The sequence below is a fragment of the Nesoenas mayeri genome, assembly GCF_963082525.1.
Source record: "Nesoenas mayeri genome assembly, chromosome: 1".
Taxonomy (NCBI): domain Eukaryota; kingdom Metazoa; phylum Chordata; class Aves; order Columbiformes; family Columbidae; genus Nesoenas; species Nesoenas mayeri.
In genome coordinates this window covers 134867866-134893826 of record NC_137541.1, presented here as the reverse complement: position 1 = coordinate 134893826, position 25961 = coordinate 134867866, and the positions used below count along the sequence as shown (strand labels likewise).

At 36.4% G+C, this 25961-nt stretch overlaps 1 protein-coding gene across 1 annotated transcript in view; it reads left to right on the top strand.

Moving 5' to 3' along the window:
* ROBO2 (roundabout guidance receptor 2) overlaps window positions 1-25961 on the top strand; it is a gene marked incomplete at its 3' end in the record, with an annotated part of 521961 nt that overhangs the window by 250460 nt on the left and 245540 nt on the right. The window lies entirely within an intron of this gene.

Sequence of the window (25961 nt, the reverse complement as noted above, 5' to 3'; positions counted from 1 at the left end):
TATTTGTATTTGCAGCTTCTAAATCAGCATTATAAAAATGTTTTTACAACTCTTATACAAGCCTCAAATAATCTTTGTCTTATTTATCAAGTTTATCAGTATGGATTTTTTTCTAAAAGATGTTTCAGAAAATAAGGTGGGTTTGTTAGTGGTGTCCCAGCACAGAAGTATAGAGGGCATTTATAACCATCTAGCTTTGCCACTTGGCACATCTTAGTGTAACAAAAACTATGTTAGATTTTCTGTAGACATTTCTTCAATTGTAGATCTGACTTTTGTATATTAATATGGTTTAGATGTTTTTTTCATCCCCTTATGCCTACTTATTTTAGATTATTTCCCCTGTAGTATGTTGCTCACTATTAAAATATTTATTTTCTTGAATTTCTAGAAATCATTCGTTGTTTGTATTATCTCTTCTGTTCTAAGTGACCAAGCCAAATCTGTGATTTCTGTGACTTCCCTTTGAGTTTACTGTTAAATAAATTAGGAAAAAAATATAAGAATCTTATTGATGAATAAGTAAAGCTTTTAATGGAAAAGCATTTAAATTCACTTTTGTAATAATGTAGGCACTAGAAAGTGCATGTTTTACAAAGTATTTCTAGCAATTGAAGTAACGGCAAAGTGGTTGTATTAATTCTTAACCCATTCACCAAACTGAAATGATTTGTTTACCAATATAAAAGAAATCCTATTATATTTAGTCTTTTTCAGTCCTTAGAAAATCCTGTTGTGGGTTTAGCTGTTATTTAAGTTTTGCATCCTGTGGTTTAAAGTTGATCAACAGAACTTGATTTCCATGGTTTCTCTTGCTTCATCCATTTGAATTTTTATAGTGGTAGTAATATTATTGCCCTATCAGTAATACTAGGGGATTTCTACTCCAGAAACCAATTTGAAGTCATACATCTCCATTTTGCTTGTCTGTTATATGTAATAGTGCAGTTTAAATATTGGCTGAATATTGTGTGCTGCAAATTCTCTCCAGTTTCCAAAAATCCCTTACCACATACACATTCAAATTGTTGATAAACTCAGCACTGCAGGTTTTGCATCAGTTAACATCCAGGAAAACACAGTTTCAAGAAACATGAAGTTGTTTGTGGTGATGAGACATACTTAAATATTCATCTTCTATCCGCTGAAGTGGCAATCTAAGATCTGACTTTCCTAAACCTAATTGCATGTAAAGAAGCAAGAACTGGCCAAACTAACTGAGTCTGGTTATTTACTCCATAGTCAATATTTTCTCACCATCTAAATATTTCTTTGGAACTACTTACATTTCTGCTCTAGCTATTGCTGTAGGAGAGGGAGCCCTGTGGGCATACCTGTGGCTGATGAGGGAATGAAAAGTCCGTGCTTGAATGGCTTGGACCACTCACTGGCACAAAGAAAATGTATTTGCAAAAGCGCATCATGTAAACTTAATCTGACGGAGAAACAAGCCTAATTGTGCATAGAGGAGTCATTTGTGTTTTGAACTGGGATACAAATTCTGCTTTCCTTACAAGACAAGATACTAGAAAAGTATTTGCGAAGATCGAACACAAATAAACAGAATGCACAGTATATGTCCCATCTCACCAATGTTATTTTCATGCAGGTCCTTCAGAAAATGTTATTTGTACAAAAGTAGCACATTTTAAGAAAATGCTCCAGTATGGGATCTGGAGGGAAACTTGTGTCTTACAACTGTTTCAACTCTCTTTTGTTTATTTTCTCCTACTTTTCTGTCACTAACTGGCAAAGTGGCATCATTCAAAATGAGACCAGAATACTGAAAGCTGAAGGCACAATAAATGGTCCTTGTAGAGTTCTGCCCTTGACTTCAGCAAGGGTAAAAGAGATCGTAAAGCCTTAATTTGAATTCACTAGAGGCTTATAAAAGCCTCTCAGATTTTAAATGGCTTAATTCGATTTGCTAGTGTAATTTGGTATTTTGGTTCTGACCATTTCTTCACATGTATCCTGGTTAAAGTCAGGTGTTATTTTCTTGGGTTTATTAATGTACACATGTAACTGTGCAGTGTAGAGAATCTAATTCATTGTGCCAAAGACATTCCTAGTTTCATACTTAAAGGTGAATTCCTATCCTTTACTTAAAGAAAATAACTTTTTTCCTTTGTGAATTTCCTTATTTTGTTTTTTTTTGAGTCTGAGTTGATCCTTTCCAAATGTCATTGTGCTGTGCGAAGATCCTGAATTCATTAAAAATGTTCCATTGAGAACTGCTAGATATTTTACAAACCTTCCACTTGTTTCCAGGTGACCAAGGAACCTGGGCGGGCAGCTGATCAGCCAGCCTACCTTAAAACAGTCAGCCAGGCAGCTTTTAGTAAAACAGCATTTTAAACAGTTGTGAATTGTTTGTGGTGGGTCTTTTGTTGTTGTTTTGGGGTTGGTTGATGGGGGTTTTGTTTTTATTTGTTTGTTTTTTCTTCCTCTTTGTTCAAGTATTTTCACTTAAATAGAAAAGCAGCATGGTGGGGAAAAGAAGGAAAACTAATGATAAATAAATCCCACGGTCTGTCAAACAATACAATTGGGTTTCCAAGATGTGCTTTTTGAGTTGGTGTATGCATATGCTGAACTATCAAGTGTTCTATTTTCTTACAAATATTATCATTTGCAAGTATTGGTTGACCCACAAAACATAAAGCTCCGCTTGTCTTAGAAAAATTAGAACTGCAAAGAGATTTCTGCCGAAGCAGTTACCTTGAGTCTCTGCAAGAATACAAAAATGAAAGTACATTCAATTTAGGAAATACTTAATTTCTCCAAATCCACATAGTGAAATCATTAGTTTGTCTTTCATTTGTACAAATGACCCTCCAGTGGCATATGGACATCCTTGTGGGGCACTGGGCGAGTATTACTGCCAAAGGAAAATATTCGGCAACTAAACCACCGTCTTCCATAGCTGTCGTGCCCTGAGGGTGCTTTGAGAGATTTCACATTGAAGTATTTTCTTAGCCCCTCCCTGCTGAGTTTGTGAGAGCTGATGAGATCACAGCTTGATATCAGATAACTGCAGGCCAAATATTCTCTAAGAAGATAAATAACCCAGCTATATAGGTCGCTGGAAGAAAGCCTGACTTCTCTAAATCCAATGAAGGCAAGTTTTCACCTTATAGGTATGTAGGTAATCAATTTGCTGTCAAAAGCTATTAAAAAACAAGAAGATTTTTTTTTATTTGAAAAGGTGCTCACTTTTCCCTACTTGCAGATGATACTATGCTTTAACATTTTCAAACAAGTTTTATATGTTAAAAGCATGCAGGATTATAATTAAGCTCAGTAATTAGCCTAGTAATAAATATTCAAAGCGCAGACCATCATAAAGGCCTGATTAGATTCTGCATAAATATATATGAAAAAGTACAGCCCTTCTGCCCTTTTATATGAAATAGGATACCTGCATTCAGATAAACAGAATGCTTGGCATTTTATAACACATGAACGAACAAACCAAATCACAAAGGAAAAGTGCAGTATTTTATAGAGTTATGGATGGAACTTTTAACATATAGATTGAAAACATCTTGAGGTTGTCACTTGGGAAAAGCAAAATCTACTGTGTTCACTTACTATAAAAAAGTAAGACTTTTTTTTTACATTCACTGCATGTCTTGCATTATTATTTTTTTAAGACTTGGGCTTCTTTATGGTTTGATTATAAAATCAGTTATAGTGAGACACCTTATATGAATAAATTAAACATTTTAAAAAATTTTTCCTTGCACTGTTGTCTCTGACCAGCAAACACAAATGTATCCAGAGTCCTGAAATCCCCCGAACAAATTACAGCTTAAGTATATTTTAAATATAATCAAGTAAAAGCAACCATTTGGAGCCTTTATCTCAATATTAGCCCTCTGCAAAGTGAAGGGGTTTGTCAAACAGCCTTCGACAAACTTCCATTATGTATTCTATTTTTTATTCAAATGTTTTCCAAAACCTTATCAGTTAAATAAGCAGTTACAAATTTTAGCTCAGAGCATAAGATGACACCGCAAGGGAAATGGAGCAGTGATCTGGAATAGGCACCAGTCACCAGTGAAATTACACTCTCCTGCCCTGAATAGCAGTTTATCATCCGTGCACAGAAAGTGAGATCCCAGGGAAAGTTCTCAGTTCTTCAGCCGCCTCCAATGAGTAGCAAGTGGTCTGTGAGACTTTCAAATGGGCAGCATTTATTTTCTTGCTATTGTAAATGTTAAGTGAAGCAGCAAATAAAAAAAGTACATTAAGGAATCAGGAAAACTCTCTGGGATGTCTCTGAAGAAGGCAGGGCAACCCTGGATGTTAGTTAAGGATATAAATATTGTAAAATGCTGTGTAGAGAAAAGGCCATGACACAAGTAGTTCCTCAGAAACTTAAATTTTTATTCTGTGCCCTTCCGTCCTTAAGGTTACAGTAAAACTCTTACGCTAACAACTTTATTTCGTAAATTTAATTGACACTTGCAGTACAGATAAAATCTCAGGTCTTGAACTTTAAAGCTGAGTTAAGACCTCAGTGGCTACATTTGATTTAAGATTCCAGGGTTTTGAAATAAATATTTCCTAATCCTTTATGCGGCACTATAATTTGTTGCCAAGTTTTGTTTTGATCAGTTTATGTGGTACATTAAATCAAGGTTACTTTCCTAAGGAAATATATTCCTAATTTTTCAAATGCGTTTCGGGTCAGAGGAGCTTTGAAAGCTCATATTTTGTTTTACTTTTATTAATAAAGCACAGAACAACTGAAAAGGCATATTTTTAATTGGTTTCTCTGCCAGCAGACAGGGTAGAAGCATGTGGCAGAGAATATTTTTCCTTGGTTTGACTATTATATTTTATACAGATTCTGTAATCAGCTTGTGTTTAGATTTGTACAAAATCTGACAATCCAGTAATCTTCAAGGCCTGCCAAGAGCAGATGAGAACCGATAAAACAGAAAAAGAAAGAGTGTGAATAATGAAGAGTGTATGGGACAAGGAACAAGGCAACCTTGTGATCTATTTTTAAAATATATATTATATTCTGTCTGCTTTATTGCTGTTCCCCCTCTGCTCCCAATTTGCTTGGGCTCTGAGCAGGGATTGCGTGCAGGAGGGGATTACCTCTCACAATGGAGGAGCACAATGGTGTCTCCTAGAACAAAGTGAAGATCCTTTTCTGTATTTTTCTCTCTCCATTCATGTTACCAAAGGCTGGCATTTTTTTTTTCTTCATCACGATTGATGTTGTCACAACCAAAGTCAAATGCTGATCCTTTGACAATTGGCTAATAAAGAATGTGCCTCTAAAACTGCTAGACTGCATGTGTGGAACACACACGAAAATCATATAGTATCTAGTTAGCATTGCTAATCAATATGTAATGCATATCCTTCAGCTAAGCTTTTCGAGCAATTAAAGCAAATTCAAAAGAGAGATTATCATGTGTAAACAATGACGGCTTAGATATCTTGCCTACTGGCCTAAGGTCTCGCCACAGATCCTGCAGAGTTTACCTTCTGTATCAGTAGTTAATTAAGGTGAAACATGAGGTAATTAGGGCTAATCCCAGTGCTATCCTGCTGGCCTATTGCCTCTCAGGCCATGCCCTAAACCAAAGCATTTTCAGAGTTTGAGAAATGTTGCCATTTTCAGAGCAGATTTTAAAAATTGATGCCCATGTTTATTACAGACAGTGGTCCTAATCCTTTAAGGGAGATATACTGAACGTGGTCCAAATGGAAGGAGGAAAAGGATGGCTTCATTTATTTTTCCATGGCTTTTAAACTGCACTGTTGATACAACTTTAGGCTTGGACATTTCTTGTAATTGACAAGGGATTAGGGGGATTAAATTTGTACTCTACACTTGTTTCCAAATGCTTGTGTGAAGCTTTTTTTTTTTTTTTAATGCTTTACATTTGTCAACACAGGAGAGGGATGCACACCCTTAGAAAATGAGTTCTTACACAGATGTGCCAGTATAATATAAATAAAAAGATATATGGCAGTGCCTGGAAGAGGTGCCTCAGAACAATTTAGGGGGGTTTTTCCTCAAGAACAGTGCAGCCTTCATGAGTTATGTCTGATCTCTGTCCTTCAGGATACATATTCCATTTGCATAAGGAATATTTCAGATGTTAGTGATGATTTTTTTTACTGAAAGAATGAGTTTAACTGCTCATATGCAGAAAAGCTCACCCTTTTAATACAAAATACAACAGATTTATTTTAAACCAATAATAAAGTAATCAACCAATGACCCTTGTTTCTTTTGTATACTTCCTGAGTGTAGTAACCTGATTCAGTGTTTCCGAGTCCTATTTTATACTGGGGAAGAATTTAGGTCCTCATACTCATGTACTGGAGTCATGTTCAATAGGTTTTGTTCGATGCAACTCTGGAAGAAAAAAAAATATGAAAAAAAAGAATGGGAAGAGATAGCAAAAGTGTAACATTCAAAATTTATAGAAGGGTGTTTTTGCTCCCAGTTGACATGTATTTGTCTACTCTAATTCTAAAACTGGCAAAGATGTTGATGATTACACTTTTGTCATTCATCCCTGCTTTTCCAAGAGTAGTATTTTGCTCAACTCTGCCATATGGTTTGACATGTCTGATAGTGCCTTTAATGAGCTGAAGAACTGTCTGTCTTTGGCTCTGTTTTAACACCTTGTTTAGTTGGTTCTTTAATACCACCTTCCTCAGTTTTCAGAAGCCAGGGAACCTGAGACTGTCAGTCTTCAATTCGGTATCACTTCTCTGACTGCTGCTTTTTTAAGTGCCGGAGAATGGGTGGAAATTTTTTTTCAATTCCTTGTCATCCATTTTGTTTTTCTAGTGGGGATCTTTATCTTTCTGATCGTCATCCTTATGGTTTAGAATAATAGGTATTAAAGTTACAAGCCTAAGAATAAAAGGTTCTCGTTTAGACTTACTGGTTTTTAAACATTTAATATGCTTTTTGCTTGATTTCAGCTGCTAAAATCGGAGGAGGGGCTTTCCCTTCTGCATAAATGCAAAGAGGATTTGCAGCATGACATTTAGAAGTATATTGTATGAGGTTTGCTATTGATCCCTCTGGTGGGGATGAGTGCTCAGAGGGAATAAATGGGCTGCTTTTATGAGGCTCCCTGTCATCATGGATTTAGCTGTTTCATTTGCAGATTCCTGTAAATGTTTGCCTGATTTATGGCCAGTAATTTTCATTGGAGAAGGAATCGACATATCGTCAGCAAATGACTGCACGCTGTTAATACTTTCAAGTGGCATCTGAAAATGTTCATGCACTTGCATTGATCCAGACTGTTTCCCACTTTACAGCTCCAAATGTTTTAGTGTTTTGTTAATATTACATACATGAGGTTTGGGATGCCTTTCATTAGTGGGGTGTGGGAAAGTGTTAGAAGAATAAATCATAATTCAGATTCATTGTGTTGAGTAAAGTTTAAGCAAAAAAACAAACAAACAAACAAACAAAAAAAAACAACAAAAAAAACCAGACTAAACTTCAGTATTTAACAATTCCCCTTGATAGCCTGAAATTATTTTTGTAGTATTTTACTGACACAGGCTGGAGGTACTTCCCTGGCTCAATCTAAAACAGTGGCCCAAGTCATAAAGACTCAGTAAAACTTTCCTAGATTTAAGTATTTTCAACTTGTGGTGTTGGTCAGCATCAAAACTGATTGAGTATATTCTAATTCTCTAAATTGTTCTTGCAACATTTTATTCTTTGCATCCTGTTATTATTGGCAGTTAATCACCTGAAGCATCCCATAGCTAAGGTTAGTGCTTTGGCACAGGAATTCACATGGCTATGGTAACTTTGGGGTTTTTTTGGTTGATTTTTAATAACGATCCATGAAAAAAAGCAGTTTTAAACTGCTATTAAGAAAATGTCTCATCCCAAAAATGTCTCTATTTTTACTTTGTATCCTCTGTATGTGTGATATCTAAGTGTGAAAATACTGTCTTTGAGTTTTTACTCTTACGGTGAGATTTTTTCTTCAGGGAAAGCATGTTATTTATTTGTTTGTTTGTTTGTTTGTTTTAACTTACTGGTGTTATCCATTCTTTTTATTTGCCAGTGATGCCATAGAAGTAGTTGGGCAGGTGATTTTGTTATTTATTTGTTCGGTATGTCCAATGCTAGTAAGCTAGTGGTCATGCTACTAATCTGGTTACTAACTACACAAAGAACAGTGTGTGTTATTTTTTTGGTACAGCCTAGGCTATGTCTGCTTGGTGTAGCTGTTCATTCCCAAAAGATCAGAACTGTAGGGCAAATGTACTTTGCTCTGTGTGTTTAAAGGTGCCAGCTACTTAGCTTGCTGGCATAGCACTGTAATACTGTTTCCTATTTCGCATAATCTCTAGGGTACCTGATACCAGTGCAGAACTGTGGAATACTTAATAATAAGCGTTGAGATATCAAGTACAAAAAAGCTTCATAGAAGCCTGTGTAAAAATGTGAATGGATGCTACTGTAACACAAGTAATAACAAAAAAAGCCCAGCTGTTTCTGTGGGAATTCCTTTATTTGCCTTACTGTGCACATACATATTTAAATAAGTTCTTGCAGTGCTTACAGAACAAAAGGCAGCATCTAAATTCACATTCCTTTTTGTCATTATCATTGAATATGCATGGAGTAAGGCAGAAATTAATAGCCATGAGAACAAGTGTTAGAGAAGGATACATCAGGTGAACCACAGCTTTTTCTATGTATGCTTGCTCTCAAGCTGTACTATTTGTAATAAAAATTATTTGTAATATGGTAGCAGTAGTCTTTCACTTCCAGATTATCTGTTTAATTCCTATTCAGCATCAAGGCCATTGCAAAACAAAGCCTTCAATAAGCAAGATCTTTTTTGTTACTGGAACATAAGTGTGCATAAACTTTTTCTGAAGACATTGATGTACCCACCACTTCTGTCATTATCCCAGGAGGTGTCATAGGATGAATAAGAAGAGAGAGGGAGGTAGGTTCTCTTTTCTAGAATCATCATCCAGGTCAGAGCCTACTTGTAATTCTCGGAAGGGGTCACGTTATCTAAGTGACTTGTAGGTGTTAATATTATTACTGTGGATGGTTTTTCTTGAACAGATAGCATGCTTACTTATTGCAGACTGCTTTTAATGGCCATGTTAGGTTGCCCTTTATTTAGCCTCAGAAATAACAGCTCACATAGAACACGGGTAAATGAAATTCTATCTGGCAACTAAGTGGTAGTCAAGAAGTATTTTTATTATTGGTAATTCGAAGGAAAATGTATCTTGTTCATTCTTCTGTTCAAGTATTCCACTTGTATAGCCAATGCTCCTGTGGAGATATCACTTAATTAGTCAGAAATTTGCTGTGTGTTGCCTTTATTATTCCACGCCGTGACTGCTCCACCTCTTTCTCACCACCAGCCTTCAGCAAAACAAACCCCCTGGAAAGATGAGCTGTGGGAAGCAAAGGAGAGGTTTATTCATTATCTGCAATTGTTATACAGAGAAAATGCGATCTGTTTCAAGCCAAACAGCTGCCTTGTACATTAGGAGCTCTGTTTAAGAGTATTTTAACCTTTTTTTGAAAAAGTAGACAAGAATGTTAGATTTTCAGACTACAACTAACAGCTGGTCACTATGCAGTTGAAACCGTGACCCAAATCAGTGTATTTCTCTAACAAGGTATTACTGCCATTCATACTATGAAAGTCCTGTATGAGAATGTATTTGTTTCCAAAAAGTGACTCGCCAAGCACTTTTCAAGAAGACAGTATCTTTTTTGTATTTTAGTAATAAGAATCCTAAAGTACCAGTAAATAAATCTTTCCTGTGCCCAGTCAGCAGGTGAGTTGACAGAAACAAGCTAACGTCCACAGTTCCTCATTCACTGTCTATCCATTTTCTCTTGTAATGTACAAAAAGATAAAATATATTAATAATATTGTATACTTTACTGGGCATTGGAGGATCTCAAAATCTATAGTATTGTTAATGAAAAAAATGCCCTACAGTGTTCCTGAAAAAATGCCCATGCCAGTATGTGAATCTGGGTGGACTCTGAAGTTGTTTTTCCAGATGCAGATGGTTAAGAGTACTTCCTTCATATCTGTTCCATTTGTAAAGTAAATGACATGACAGTAATATCTGAAGCAACTTATCTTCTTGTTTCTTTTTCAATATCTTTTACCATCTTGATTATCTCAAGACACATCTTTAATTTTTAGGGCCACATATGTATCTGTACTATGAAAGAGCTTTTATTAATGCCTGATGAAAATATAAAAAAGGAGAGTAATTAAGCTATGCTGAGTTATTGATGGTATCAGAATCTTATGTTTATATTCTCTCTAATGAAGGTTTTGACTTTGCTGTCACTCATAATTTCTGCTAATGTCTGAAATAAATCAAGTGCTACTTAACCTTGAAAATGGAAGACCAAAAAAAAGTAGTTTTATTCTATTTTTTTCTTCTTTTTAATCTTTCGGTGAAGATGGGAATGTTAACTTGGTCAAGTGGATATATCAGTGTTGCTTTAAAAAATAACTGGCATGAATGACACCAGAATCACAAATTTGAGAGGAAAAATGAATGACTATATGAATGTAGGCATTTTTTAATGTTATATTTCTGAGAAAACTTTAGATTTGAGCAAGCCTGTTCTGTTTTATTCAAATAATAAATGGGTGTCTTAAAGTATTAGAAGGCTAAGTTGAGCTACTATAAATAGTACATAGCAGAAGTTTGTGAATGATTCAGAAAATATATCAGTATAGACTATTTGTTTCCAGTGCTCAGGAATATTCCCTCGCCCTCGTTAATAGAGTAGCACAGGTAGAAGTTGTCAGTGTCCCTGTGCTGGAGAAGGATTGCTTTGGGCTTTATGTTGGAGAAGGATTGCTTGGGATTTATGTTGGAGAAGGATTGCTTCGTGTATTATGCAGCTGAAACAAGCCCAGAATGTTCACGAACACTGGAGCAAGGTTCAACTCTGATTTCAGTACATAAGCCCAAGTAAAATGCGGTAGAGGTGAAATGATTAAGCTGTGTTGCTGACATACATACATGAAGGTAACACTGCCTGTTCTGGGCAGTAACAGTCATCACAGACAAGCACTAAAAGAGGGTAATATTTCAACTGATGTGTCTTGACCATACTACAGAAAGCGTATGTTTTTGCAATACCTGTAGTTACGGCCTTTTTAATAACTAAGTAGCTAAAGTTTTTATCAGTAATTCATTAAGATTCATTTTTAATTCAAATTTTGGAGTGTCTCTTTGGGGTCACCTCTGGTCCAGGACAGCCTTTTTTGAACATTTGGAATTCCTTTTAGAGGAGAAGGCATTTTTGGAAACGTGGCATAGGTCTGAGCAAAGTTGTTAGGAACTTCACTTGAAGTCTAAGCCTGGAAATTACACCAAGGTATTTGGGCTTTAACAGATGCATTAACCCAAAACTACAGATATTACTTTCTGGAGAGAGGTCCTTGGATTACTCTAAATCTTCAGTTCAAGCTTCTGCTATTCTTCTCCTTTTTTGTCTGTTCATGCCTATTTCAGCACCTCCTACAGGCTGATTAATGAAACCCTGTTGCTGGCAGTCATGAAATATGTTGCATGTAGCATCCTCCCAGCAGGAGAAAATGTTGCTTGTTGACAGTTGGCCGCACATGAGGGAAAGCAGATTCTCAAAGCTGAAACTGTGGACGTTTCCTGCAGATAAAAACTGGATGGTGAGTCCTGGCAGAAAGAAGAATTGACAAAAAAGCACAGCAGGTTTTTGGACCCATAAAACATTTGCTCCCCAACTGTCACACTTGCAGTCTCTGCATCTGGCATTCTGGTGACTTATTTCACCTGAATCAACTAGCCAGATTATATCCATGTAAGTTTTCATTTTTAACACATAACATGAAATCCTTTTCCGAAACACATTTGTACTGCACCAAATTCATAATTTTAATAAGCAAAAGAAATTAATTTGCTTTCTCTATTTAACAAATCTTAAACATATGAATTCCAGATTTTATCTTTTTGTTGATGATCAGCATTTACTTTTGGGCAGAGAGCAGAACTTTTTAGCACCTTTAACTCATTTAGGTGGTTTTTAAAATAGTAAAAAAAAAAGTATGAGGTACTTAAGCTATTCTTTGTGCTGTTTGTGCCTTGTATTTCTCAGGAATTATTATTATGCATGGTTGCACTGACTAGTCTCATAATATCGGAAGATCTTACAGTCTTCTTTTGGAAAAGAGACTAAAACAGAAAGAAGGAAAATATAATCTGAAAGGTTTTAGAAGGAAACAATTCTTGGCTTTCTCCTTTTTTTTAAAAAAAAAAAAAAATTACATTTCCTTTCAATGGGCAGAGGTTTGAATCTTTTCAGAGTTTTGGTAATATTAGATGTCACTATAGTGGGAATAAACGTAATAAAAGGAGGACTAGTGAAGGGAAAGCAGCATGCGCACATCTGCTCCGTTACTCATGTCCTTTACTGAACCAAGGACAATGACTATGCTTACCCCTATTGAGAAGATGCAGAATCTGCTCTTCAATACTCCATCAACAAATTGGATTATTGTGCTCTGCCGTTTTATGGCCTGTGACTCGCCAAAACCACCTTGTGATTATTCAGGTAGCTCTGAACCACAGCTGCATCCAACCACTGTGGACAAAATGGCATTAAATACAGAGAAGGAAATAATATAATGAGAGGAGGGTGAGTGGAAAGAGCATGCGAGCCGCTCAGAGAGGTACTGCTCTGCACACCAGCAAGCAAACACTGTTGTGAGGGAGAGAGTTGGGTGGGGCTGCCCTTGTCTCAGACCGTATTTCTCTTGGAGCTTCTTGCTCCATGTGGAGCCACCTCATGGACATGGCATGGTCTCCACCACATAAACAGGTTGACAGATAAAGGTAGAGAACGATTGGATCAGTATCAGAGGATAGCAGGCACTGATGGGGTCTTGGCTTTGTATTTTGCTAAAAATACGTGATACATTTGACTGGGTTAGAGTTAATAACACTTCACAAAATAACGGTGCTATGGAAGTGCACAAGTGTAATGCAGAAAGGAGCCTATGCAGTTCAGAGTTTTCTCCTCTGTACCTAGAAGCTTTGGAGCTTGCATTACAGTCCTGGATGTTGACAAGTTAGGCTGAATGTTGATTACACACAGAGAGAAGAGGAGAAAAGATGAGATTAAACATGAAATATTCTTATAGTCACAGAGTCATACTTTTTGGATTTAGAATGAAACTGAAGAATTGTTATACTTTACTGCTTACCTTTCTTTAAAACTAGGGCTTCACGTATACGCGTGGGTGTGTACTCCTACATACATTATCACTTTCACAGAGGAGAATTAAAAATAAACCACTCCCAAAGGCAACTAGTTCACTGTCTTTCAAGTTCTCTGGCAGCATGACAAGTAGTACCCAGGTAGGGTTAAATGAAACCAAAAGTATTTCTCATGTAGCGTGTTTAAATATCCTATTTCATGTCTATTGTTTCCAAATCTAAATTGAAGTAAAAATCAAAATATAAAATCATCTTTTGCAATTTACAACAGAAAGTCATTAGAAGAAAAGGAAAATGTGTTTCAGAATATTGTGCAAACAGATAAGAATGTTTCTGGACAGAGACACAAAATAAAAAGCTCAGTTTATCTCTCAAAGTCCAGGTGTATTGTTTCATGTACAGATGCATATGGTCTTTCCTTTTTTTTTCTTTTTTCTTTCCCTCCCCCAACCAGAAGATTAGAGATAAATTCAATGGGGTCATTGCCACTGATGCATCAAACTTTCAAAGCATAACACTAAATGATAAAAAGCAGGTTATCTATATTTGATCTATTGATCTGGTGCATGGACTGTCTGTAACCAAAAGAACTCTGAGAAATGTGTCATTTTTGTTAATGTTGTGAAAAAATATGAATTTGTAAACCCCATACATTTTAATCACACTGCAGAGGAGATTTTTTAATTAATACTTCTTTAAAGACAAAAATATGTTGACATGTATAAAGATAACCTTAAATTTATAAGGTTCCAGCATGGAAAAGACTTGGCAGGATATTTAGAATTTTCAGATTTTTGTTAGAACAACATTCTCTATGAAAATGTGCTGTCATTAGTTCTGCTGATCTTTTTCTTATTCTACCATCTTGCTTTCACACTCTTCCCCTGAAGCCTGCAGAGACAAGATTATTTGAAATAGTGGGACTGCATGCTCTTGTCTGCCACAAAATCTCACAAAAAATAACAGCCCCAAACCAAAATCCTGCAGCTCCTTACAAAGTAATGGGGCTTAGGGATTCTTCCACCCCAAGGGACGAGGTCTCCAAGGACCTCAATGAAAGGGCATTGGGAGGTCTAAGCAAGAACCATTCTTGAAAAAGAAGAACAGATGTATTTGAACAAGTTGCTTTTAATTTCAAAATTGGCGTAACTGTGGTAGTAAGAGTGATGTCCTGACGCCTTGGGCTGATCACCTGCTGCCCAGGGCCAAGGCAGCTGGGCTCTTTCTGGCATGGAGCTAACTTCTGCAAGTGTCCAGGTATGAGCCTCATCGCAGGCCCTGCGGCCCCATGGAGGGATGGCACCGCACAGCTCTGCTGCGCCTGAGGCTGCCGGCCCTCGCCATCTGCCCGAGAGCAGCATATGCTCTGCAGAGCAGCAAGCAGCACGGCGGGACCTGCCACTGCGCCGCTGCTGACTGCTCACCTTCAGACATCTGTCAGCTCCTACCCGGGAACTGGATGTCCTTGTTCCACTGTGTACGGCATCGCGACACAGCGAGTTTCCCTCAAAGTGAGTAGGAGATACTCATGTAGTAAGATGTCGTTCACTCTGACTTTGTGTAATTGAATCTAGATGGAAAATTAGTGCACAGCTGTCTCTTTTATGTGTACCCTTTAACTGATGGAAAGAGGCAATAGTTTTTTTGGTAGCTCTTTCCTTCAATTTGTAAGGTTTTCTTGAAAGAGAAAAAAAATTAATCACCGTTCCACCTATGTTTTTTTGGTTTTTTTTGTTTTTTTTTCTCCAGGACTTTTATCTTCTTTATTCAAGTTGTCATCAGACTCAAGTAGGCACTTCTTCTTAATAACATGAAGCTTATGTTTTTTCTTCCTTCCTCAACAGATATTAAAGAGTTATGCTTTTGATGTGAGCAGAGAGTCTGATATGATTATACGACTCACAAATTAGCATTTTACTATATTCCCTATGCCTCTTAGGCAGCCTTTCCTAGGCCTAAGTAAACATTGTGGACTTGGGACCTGAACTGATGTGATCCTTAAAGACAAGTTCCTAATGTTGGGTGGTAAGAAAGGACAAAGACAATCCATTCAAGACATCTCTTGGGTCATCAGTGTACTTACACTAAGCTAGAATAGATGTAAATTTGCTTGTGAAAGTCAATAGTTGAGCAGTGGTGAGGGCACATTTCCTCTTCTGGGAACTGAACATGGTTGTGTTTGAGTGGGTCTGTTCCAGTGAAGCTGCTGAGCCTGATCTCTCTCCACAAAGCATATCAATCTGGGGTCCTCAAACCAATAGCTTCCAGAGAGCAAGGCCACAGGCTTATGAGAAGGAGCCTGGGAAACAACAGTGTGGAAGAATAGCATAATCATGGGTAAGGAAATCAGTGGTTTCAGGTGATGCTTAAAGGATGCTCAAGGGTAAGCATAGGAGCAGGGCACCAGAGAAGCCATCAGCAGAACAGCTTAGACCAACTGAGTGAGGGAAATACAGAAAAGGAGACAAGCCAGGATAGGAGAGAAGAAGAAGTGGAGAATAATGTCATTGCTCAAACAGAAGTCCGACTCATTGAACTCAAAGCAGTTTTCGCCTGAATAAAAGCGATGTAAGAGTATCCTCCATTAACCCAAAAGAGGCCTGAAAGTTTTGGACACAGTGCTCATTACTGAGAGCTGTTGTGCATGATGGGTGGCAAAGGGTTTGTGGTTCTCTGTTCTTACAAAGAGGAACCTGATCTGAAAAACTAATAGTCCAGAAAGAACACACATTTTAGTTGTTCTTTTGCTGTTCTTTTTTAAAAAAAGCATACAAATAGTACTACTACTAACATACTAACATCTCTGCCTGTGATCTGATGAGGCTGATAGTTCTTAGTGTACCTGCTTTGCTGTAGATGATTATAGTGGTACACCATTCTAATTTTATTTTTGCCGAGTTAGGATTAGTGTATTGCAATTAAAATTTTGCACCAGATAGTATCAAACACTTCTGATTGATAATTGCTAAGTCGTGATGTTTTCAGAAACTTGAAAGTTATTATATGGTCTTAACCATATATGTAATCTTGGGATAAACTTAAGCTTTACTCAAAATTATTAATCTAAATTGAAGGAGAGGTGAGTTTTAACTGTATTCTTCGGTGACATTCAGGTTTGATGCTTTAATTTTCTTATGTGTTTCATGTTGATCACTTTGTCCTTTCATTTTTGATACAAACTGAAAAATTTATATGAAACCACCGGGGCATGATTTTTTATGGAATCTATTGTCCCCTGAATTTCTTTAAAATAGCTACCTACTCACAATTGAAGAGAGTTTGAAATCTTCCATTTAACTAAAAAAGTCTGCGTAATATTTTAGCAGCTTGTTAACAGGCCTGCAGACAGGTACTAATTACACTCCAATTTACAATACATCAGTTTAGCACTATTGATCAGTTAAAAAAATGAAAGTAAACTGAGCAAAAGCCAGTCTTGTTGCTGAAGGAATGATGTATTGATTCCATCTGACAGTGCTTTGTCTACAGATCAATGTAGATGTGCAGTATAGACCAAAAGAATGAGACAGGGTCACCAAAGGTCGGTAAAAGAACAGGGTGTCCAAGATTATTTGAGACAATGAAATGAACATATCATAAAGTAGGCCTGATTGGTATTTGTAAAGGAATCCACCAGTAACAGGTTTTCTCATGTAGGATAGGAATAATATATTCTATTTTACAATTAGCTTTAGATGCTATCCATTTAAGAGAGTTAAGGATGTTTCAGTGTCTACTCAGTAACTTGCTGACTGTGAAGAGTCTTACAAAGTTGAAATAATAAATGGCTTACAGCTCTACATGTTTGTGAAAAGTGGAAGCTACACTTCTGAGAGATGTTAGTCTTTGTCCAACACAATAGAATATTTTAAAATTCAAATATTCAGAAATGCTTAATCCCTTAAAAACTTCAGCCCCTTATTTTGATGGTTATAATTGCTGGGTTTGCACTGCACAGAGATGCTAGATCTATTACGTTTCAGCTTTCCACATTGAAAAAGTAACGAGCTATGTGCCAGTTTAATTCAACAAGAGCACTGAAGTGTACTTGTACAATCGTGTGCTATTCATTCAGGTATTTCTTGTGTCCTTGATGTCCTCTGAGATGAAGGGCTTTATATTTTAAATAAGGAGGAACACTACTATAATATGATTAATCCATTACAGCTTTCATGCCTTCTAAATCCTTCCCCATTCTTCTTTAGAAATTTAACTTCTGTGATGAGAGGGATGTCTGCTCTACACAAGTATTATAATTTAGGGCTTAATCCCCAAAATTAATGTGTAGTCTGCACTGCTGCCTTGTTTTAAGAGCTGCTAAATAGGTGTCATTAAAAAAAAAAAAAAAAAAAAAAAAAAGCTTCCAGAGCTTTCTAATCCACATTTTTACATCAGTGTTATGATTTTCTTAGGTTTCACCATATTTTGTAGCTAAGTGTCTAACACTGGATGATGAAAGGCTAAGGGTACATGTTCTTCTAACGTAATCACACAGGAACAATTGACCACACTGCGACTTTAGCTTCCTCTCTAAGGAATCACATTTAGCACAGTTTGAAGTTATAGATGTATAGCCACTGCATCTCTTCAAAGTGTATAAGCTGGCTTGGTTCAGAGTGGCTTTGCAGCAAGAGGAACAATATCTGCACCTTTTATCTCAATCCCCCTCTTTTGTCTTCTGGGAAAAGATATGTTTTATGGAAAATGTGCCACACTGGCATTTAGTACAACTGCTCTTAAGAGTAAAATTGGTTATAATATGAATTATTCACAATAAATACCTTGGGGACTTGAGGTCTTTAAGATGGTCAAATGTGATCTGTCAAGACAATGTAAAGGGGATGTTTAAGTTTTAATGGAAAATATTTTCTGGGACAGTGCTAGATACCAACAATGACAATCTAGCTGAATTAAAAATGACTGAATATAATGCATGTATTTATGGCAAAAAATCCTGTTCCTAGAATGGATCCTACCTCTGCCTTACAGAAATAGATATGGAGACAATAGGTGAGTTCTTCAAAGAGCTGTTAGTTCTGTTTTGTGGTTTTCAGAGTAATCATAATTGAAAAACCATTTCTCTTTCCAAATCCTGCAGAACTTTTCAGAACAGGAGGTATAGATGGTGATACCACTTCTTAGAGTGTTGGTCAGTTTTGAAGTTCACTGCCTATGCAAAGTCAGGCATAGTGCCTATTCTTTGTTTTACTGATGTACTCTATTTGCCTTTGGAATAAACAGTGAATTTCAAATTTTTTTGTATGATTAATCCTTTGCCATTTGTATGCATGGTTTTCATCACAATTTGTACAAGCATATAAGGTAGGCCAGAAATATCCATTCATTTGTCTCTTTTATGAACATTACCTTATTAACCAAGTTGGAAATATCCCAAATAATGCATTCATTAGAGGTACACACTGTCTGAAATGATCATTTCAAAATCTGTCTCCCCAGGGGTTTGGATTTATTCATACTGAGTTAAATGATTAATGAAACTATGGCACATTAAGTGTTCAGTATTTCAAGTTACTGGGAAGTAACATTAGAAGATTAAGAAGATTTTGATTTAAAACATCACAGTCAAAATTTCTGTGTTTTCATTTGTAATTTCCTCTTTCATTTTGTTGCAGTCATGAATGACAATATTAATTATATTCCATTTTGCAAGGTGTTGACCCTCCTAAAAATCACTGCCTTTCTTAGGAGTTGGTGGTTTTACTCATTTCACAGGAAGACTTGATAACTTTCAGGTTTTAATCCACTGAGATCAAGAGCAAGTTGACTAATGAGCACAAAAATAGGAGTGAATTTTTTGGATATTGTTTCTGGTGGAGGACTCAAGAAATCTGATCTCTGCTGTATGAAGTAACAGACATTTATGAGAAACCAAATTCAAAATACCAAGTTTCCCTAAGCAGTTACCTGCATATAGAAAGTGTGAGCTGGTTAAAGCCAAATCTTGCTGGCTTCAGGAAACAGAACATCTTTCCAAATAATTTAATAGTCTTTACTGGGAGGGTTTTCTTATTGATAAATATTTCCATTACAGATATATTCATCTTGATACTCTTCAGAGTTACTAAATGTGTCCCTTTGTACCTAAAATGAGGTAATGTTCTTACTGAAGTCAGTGCCTTGCATATTCAGTGTTTTGATCCTGGTGTCTGTCTTATGGAAATAAGGCTTACAAAATCAATGTTAGTCACTATGTGTGTTTGCCTACTTACCTTTTTACTCTCTGATACTCATTATTTCAGTTAGATTTGACAAAGTGGTAGAAAAAAAATTCATACTAAGTTTACATTTTGAGAGTAGATGCCCAGATTGCAAAGATATACTCTACTCTGAAGAGGGAGGGAAGGAGCCCAGTCTCTGTGTAGAAATCTGTAGAGTTAATTGTTGTTTTTAAAGAATGGAAAGGAGAGAGTGTGGGAACAGGTAATCCCAAACAACGTCCTGCTGAAACTGCAGAGAAGATCCTGGTGAGCAAATTCCCACACCTTCATATTATCCTGCTGAAATTTATCAACTAATATGATACACATTACCAGAAAAAAATCTATATTCTTGCAGCATTACTGTTTATCCCTGTTACTCCCTCAGAGAAGGTTCTCAAGTAGTTTGGGTAGAAAAAGACATTTAGAAACATGGTCCCTGTACAGCCACTGTGTGTAAATGAAGAAAACTACCTTACACTATTTACAGTGGGCTGAGAACCATTTACTTTAATAATGACAAATTAGTGAAATCTTGTAAATCATTAACAGGCAATTAACTTTCTTTCTAGAGTTTCAGCAGACCAGGCTGTTCTTATCACTGTAACTGCCTAGGAACTTTATCTACCTCCCAAAGCAGCTGACTCTGTTAGATGACAGTATCTGATAAAGAGCTTTGATATGTCACAGGTGTCTTGGAAAAGCAAACTGATACACAAATTGTCCTTTTCACCTGCTACTGAGATCCTCTAGAACTTTTGTTGTCTTCTCTCTCAAATTCACATCTGTTGGTACAAATAAATTTGTGCAACTTAAGTGGGAGCAGTACAATCAATGCAATGCATTTGTCCAGTACAGTTTATTCCAAGACAGGGAGGACAGCTATAGTTTATACTTCATTTTGTACCAGTATAAAAAGCATCAGCAGGCTACTAATATAGTATGACATTTTCACATAAGGACCTGGACTATATTGTATCTTACATAAGAGAAAATAGCACTATTGATAAAAGGTTTTCAAAGCTTTTTACCTGAACGTAAGCTCCCACATATCCTTTAGTTGCGGTGACTTTAAAAAGTGCAAGTCAACAGCACAAAGGATTCAAACATTTATTTAGACATGTGAGTATGGATTTTCTTGATTGTTTCTGGACTCCTATTCTCTAAACTCCTGGTTTATACAATTTTATGGATCAAAATACTAAGCCTCCTTTTGCAGAAAGCTATCTTGAAAAAAAGCTACTACTGTAAGTTAATTATTGAGTTGTGAGTAAAATGAATGTGTGATGTAAAATTAGTTTGTTTAAAGAGTTTTATATGTCTCTATTTAGTTATTTACAGAAAAAAATCTTTAAAAATAGCTGTAGTTATAGGTCAACCTTTTCCAAATTATGCTTTCCAAGATAACATTGAAATAGTTCTCTTTTCTAGAAACCAAGTGGCAGCTAAGCTTATTTCTGTATAGAGAATTACTATATGCTGTGACTTGCATTAAAATGTTTGTTTAAACTTTTTAATTAGGTTGCACTTCCGATGAGAGACTCCCATTACAGTATTAAGAAACTGTTATCAATCTTGGCATAATTTCTAACTTCTGCCAGTCTTGGGATTCAAAATCCCTACAATGCAAATTAAATTAAGAATGACGCTCCCAGAGAAGATATATAACCTTTCTGAAGTGTGAGACGAACACGCAACATTGTTCTCCGCTTTATCTTATCAGGGCGGTCTAATCCAGCCCAGGTCTAAGGAGTCAAGCCTCTACCACACCTCACAACCACCTCAGAATAATTTCTCTGAAGGAAATAAATGGGTTTCTTGTCAAGGCCATTGTAACAGAAGAGCTGGGGGCATTGATACTGAAGGGGTCATTTTTTTTCTGTTATACGCTAATTTGAGGGTGACATGTTGTAAATGTTGCAGTTTCGTAAGTTGCACGAGACATCACTTTGTCTTTTCCCTTCCAGATATTTTCTAAATGTGTCACCATCAGTCATGTATAAAGCATATAATCTTTTATCATCGCTATGCACATTCTGACACTGTGGTGATTTAGTCTTAATACCATCCCTATTACTCTGTAAATGAAAATCCCATATTGTATTAGACACACAGTATCTTGTTTTCCTGCCTAATCATTTTCACTGTTTCTCTTCTCCATCATCTGGTGTCATTTGCTTCTGTCTACTAAGTCTTGTTGGTAGACTGTTTCAAGGAGTAATTCAGGATGTTAATTTAACTGAAACCAATGTTACGTCAGTGAAAGTATTGGGGGGGGGGGGGGGGGGGGGGCAAAGAGGTGGGCCACTGGTTTTCCCACAGAACAGAATTGTGACTGGTAACTATTCTCTAGAGAAGTCATTGAGAACCAGTGAAAGAGTTGGACAGCCTGTACGGAGCCAGATCCTCAGGGTATTGCTTAAGCACAGTAACTATTGAAATATCAGGCCCCAAGGCTGAAGTCTTATGTGTGTATGTAGCTTTATGTACTGTGAGTATTCCTATTGACTTCAGTGGGATTACTGACACAGGGTATAGTTAAACATGTGCATAAATCTTTGGGGCATAGAGGTCTTTGGAGTTTTCCCTGTTTGTGACTGAGCACTTCAAAGCTTATTTTGTAGAAGCTCAGGAGAAGCTCATTTATCATCATTGTTTGAGGCTACCGGACAAAGCAGGAGCACAATGATTTGCGTTTCCAATTTGCATATGGTTTTTTAAAGTAGTTAAGAGAATATTTGTTTTGCAAATGTAGCTGTAACAATAAATGTGTGGTTTTTAGCCTTCATATGAAATATGGGCAGTTCCCAATGGCTTGACTGGCATTTTGAGAAAGCAAAATATAATGCCATGTAATTGCTGAATAGGGTTTTAAAAATGTACAGATACACCCAGGTATATATTAACACATGGTCACACGTGCACACATGTACAATATTTATATAATTTCCTAGGGGAGATGGGAGGTTTTTCTAACGTATTGATTTTTACCATTTCCCACATTTGCTATGTGGACTAAGTAAATACAAGTAACATGTCACTTACTAATTCTATGGTCTTTTAAAACTTTGGATGAAACAAGGTCACTGTACAGCCATTTTTACACGGAAGAGTTTTTTGAAAATGCAAGTGTGAATTACCATAAAAGTAGTTTTGCCTAAATACTAAAGGTGACTTTTAACTGGAAAACTATAAAGTACTTTGCTTCAATACTAAAAATAGCTTTTAATTGAAAAGTATAAGTGAACCTACAAAGCAAGGTTAACGCTTCGTGGTATAATTTTATACGTGTACTTTGGCAGTCACAATGGCTTTGAATCAACCTTGACTTCCTACAAGATCATAAAAAGGCACAGAATAATTTGTTATAAAAGAAATGAGAAGTAGAGTACAAATATGAGTTGCATAACAAATTCTGAAGATGAAATGGTAGCATTCAAAGGAAATGTAGCATTTTATGCCAGTGCCATAATTCTCAGACAATGTTACAAAGAAAAAAGTATGGCCTACAATTTGCCCTTCCTCCTCCTCCCCACTGCAGCTCCATAATGATCTTTAGAGCTTTAAAGCTAGCTTAAAAAAGGTTTTAAGGAACCACAGTGTCCTGTTTCCTTCTACAGAATACTGAATTCCTAATCACCCTAAATGCTTTAAATAAGGGACACCGGTAAACAACTGGTACTTTCATCCTCACCTTCAGAGAAGCCCCACACAACTTGCTTTGTTTCATACCAAGCAGTTTAAGATGATTGTCCACACCCAATCTTGCCCCTGTTCCTTTCTGCATGCAGCCACTGAAGTATTGGAAAGATTTAGTGAGTTCAAATAAAACCAGATGCTCCAGTGAACACAGCAGAAGATACTGCTCCAATTAATGGCCTGCTGAAGGCCACAGGCTGGTCTTTTCCCTTTCATTCATGAGCTGAAGTAACCAGATACTACTGTTTTATTCTCACTTGATATTACACTGCTAAGAAATAGATAAAATCTGAACAGTCAAGACATTTTTTGAAAAACAAAGGGAGAATGTCATCCGAATAGTATAAAATCTATGTAGGTTATAGAATTACTGAGTATAATTTAGAGTAATCAATCAGTTACCCCAGGGTATTGTCTTCTTTGGAGATGTGCCTTGATTCATCAAGTTGGTGAGATAAGCTTTTTATTAAAACAAATCTAAATAATCTTTGCTTGAACTAAAAGACACCGCAGCCTTTCTTTCTGAAGACCCAAAAGAGATCAGTGAATTATTTGCTAATTGTAAGAAAAAGATTATGTTAATTCTTTTTGTGTTTGTGTGTGTATCTGGCAGTAGGCCACTAGCTATTTCTCAGTAGCATTTAGTACTGAGGAAGCTCTTGGGAAGACAAAAAAATTTGAGAGTTAAAGCCAAAAAAAAGAAAAAAAAAACATTACATGGTGACACACAACTGGCAGACTCTGTGTTTTGATGGTTTATGGTCTCTCTAGTAAAGGGCCGTCAGGGAGGAAGTCATATGTACTAGCTCACAGTAATAGCCTAAGCTGAAACCAAATTCACCTCTTAGATGATTTCCATGTGCTTATATCATTTATTATGATTTTTATTATTTTATCTAAGGAAAATTTTAGCTTATGGACTAGAAATTTAACCAAATTTCATACTTCTTTAAAAAAAAAATGCAAGTGATAGCCTTTTGAGAATATGTGATACACACAAAGTATAATGTGTTTCTGTAACAGTGGGATATGTTATTTACTAATGCATTTAAGAATTTGTCCATAAAATGACATATTAGTTTCAACTTTTTAAAAGTTTTTAACTTTTTTGTTAATTGTAGTAATGACTTTCATTTGTAGATGAGCTTTTCTTAATATTGTTGTGCGTGGAAAGTCCTATATACATGTATATGTGCATATGAATTTTAGTTTGTTGGGGTTTTTTTTCTGTTTTACTTCAGAAACAGAAGTGGGTGCTGTTGACAAATGGCTCTCTATGTCCAGAGTTGTGGTGGTTGTAAAGTTGTGGCAGATTCACTCTTGTAATCATCTGACTGGTATTGTAACAATGAAGTGCTTTCAGAAAACAATATATGAGCAGCAGTGTATTAGTAAACAACGACTTGATAGTTTTGAGGAAATTTAAGAGGTTATAAATATGGGAAAGAATGAAAATAGATCCTGCTGGATGGCTGCCGTGGACTTTTTATACAGGGAAAAAAACTATTCCCGTATGTCCCCAAATAGGCACTAAAACCAATGTACCTCTTCTTTGACATCTGTTAGAACAGAATGAGTCCATTTGAAATCCCCCAAACACTCACATAGTGACAAAGTGTAGTAAATGAAGCAAAATAGTTTGGGGAAATGAGGATGTGTAAACAAGCCAGTCAGATGTCATTTACTTTCTTGGATGGCTTTGGTATTTTTTTTTTCATGTCTGGCTGTATTAAGTCATTGTGCACAAAGCTGTATTTACTTCGCTGAACGCAGATTTTTCCACCTTAAAGGACAAGAGTGTTTAAATCACATTTGTTTTGGAGTTTGTTCTCTCAGTTGTGTTTGATTTGCAATAGGCAGTTCCCCCATTTAACAAAAACAAGTATGCAAGGTTCTTTGCTGTTGTCACTGGTGACCAGGCTATTAGTGGGGACCTTTTTATGTATACTCTAAAAATATTTGTTGTTCTCTGTTAGCACACACCAGTTTGCTGCAGGTACATCAGGAGCTCATCACATTTACTTTTTTATTATTTTTTTACTTTAGATGGGAAGTAGTTTAGTTTGTGTCACTTTTTGTTCACATACCTTTTGACTGCAGCGTAGCTGGAGGTGCCAGAAAAATTCCAAATAAGAACACACATAGTATTGTTTGGTAAACTGTAGGTATTTGCAATAATTGAGGACCTTACTTTAAAGGATTGATTTCTTATGCAATAGCACTCCCCTTTGTTTTGAGGAAGTTGTGGGGGAAACAGTTTTAGTCGATGGTTAGATCTATATTAATTCTTTAGAGAGTACTCTTGCCCATGTTGTACATTATATTTGGGAGGACAGTGGCCAGGAAAGGAGTCAGATATCGTGACATTTACAAACTAGTTTGTCCCCAAAATGAATTAAGCTGTCACTCGGCAGAACCTGTGACTAGCCTGTTGTTGAGTGTCATTAAGGTCACAGCAGTTTCAGGGTCAATCAGTATAACGTGATTTACCTCTGACATAAGAAAAGAGTTGCACCAAATTTTGTGAACATGTTTATTTTTTAATCTCTCTCCTCTCAGATTAGCACAACATAAATGAAAGTTTAATAAGAGAAGGAAACAGCCAGTGTTGATACACATAACACTCCCTAAAATTTTATCTGATACTTTATGTTTTTTAAGGAAAGTGTCTTCATATCAGTGATTTCACATATATTTACAGTTGTCATCAATGTTTTCAGCATGCTTTGAACTTTTCTGGCAGCACATCATTTTGCAAAT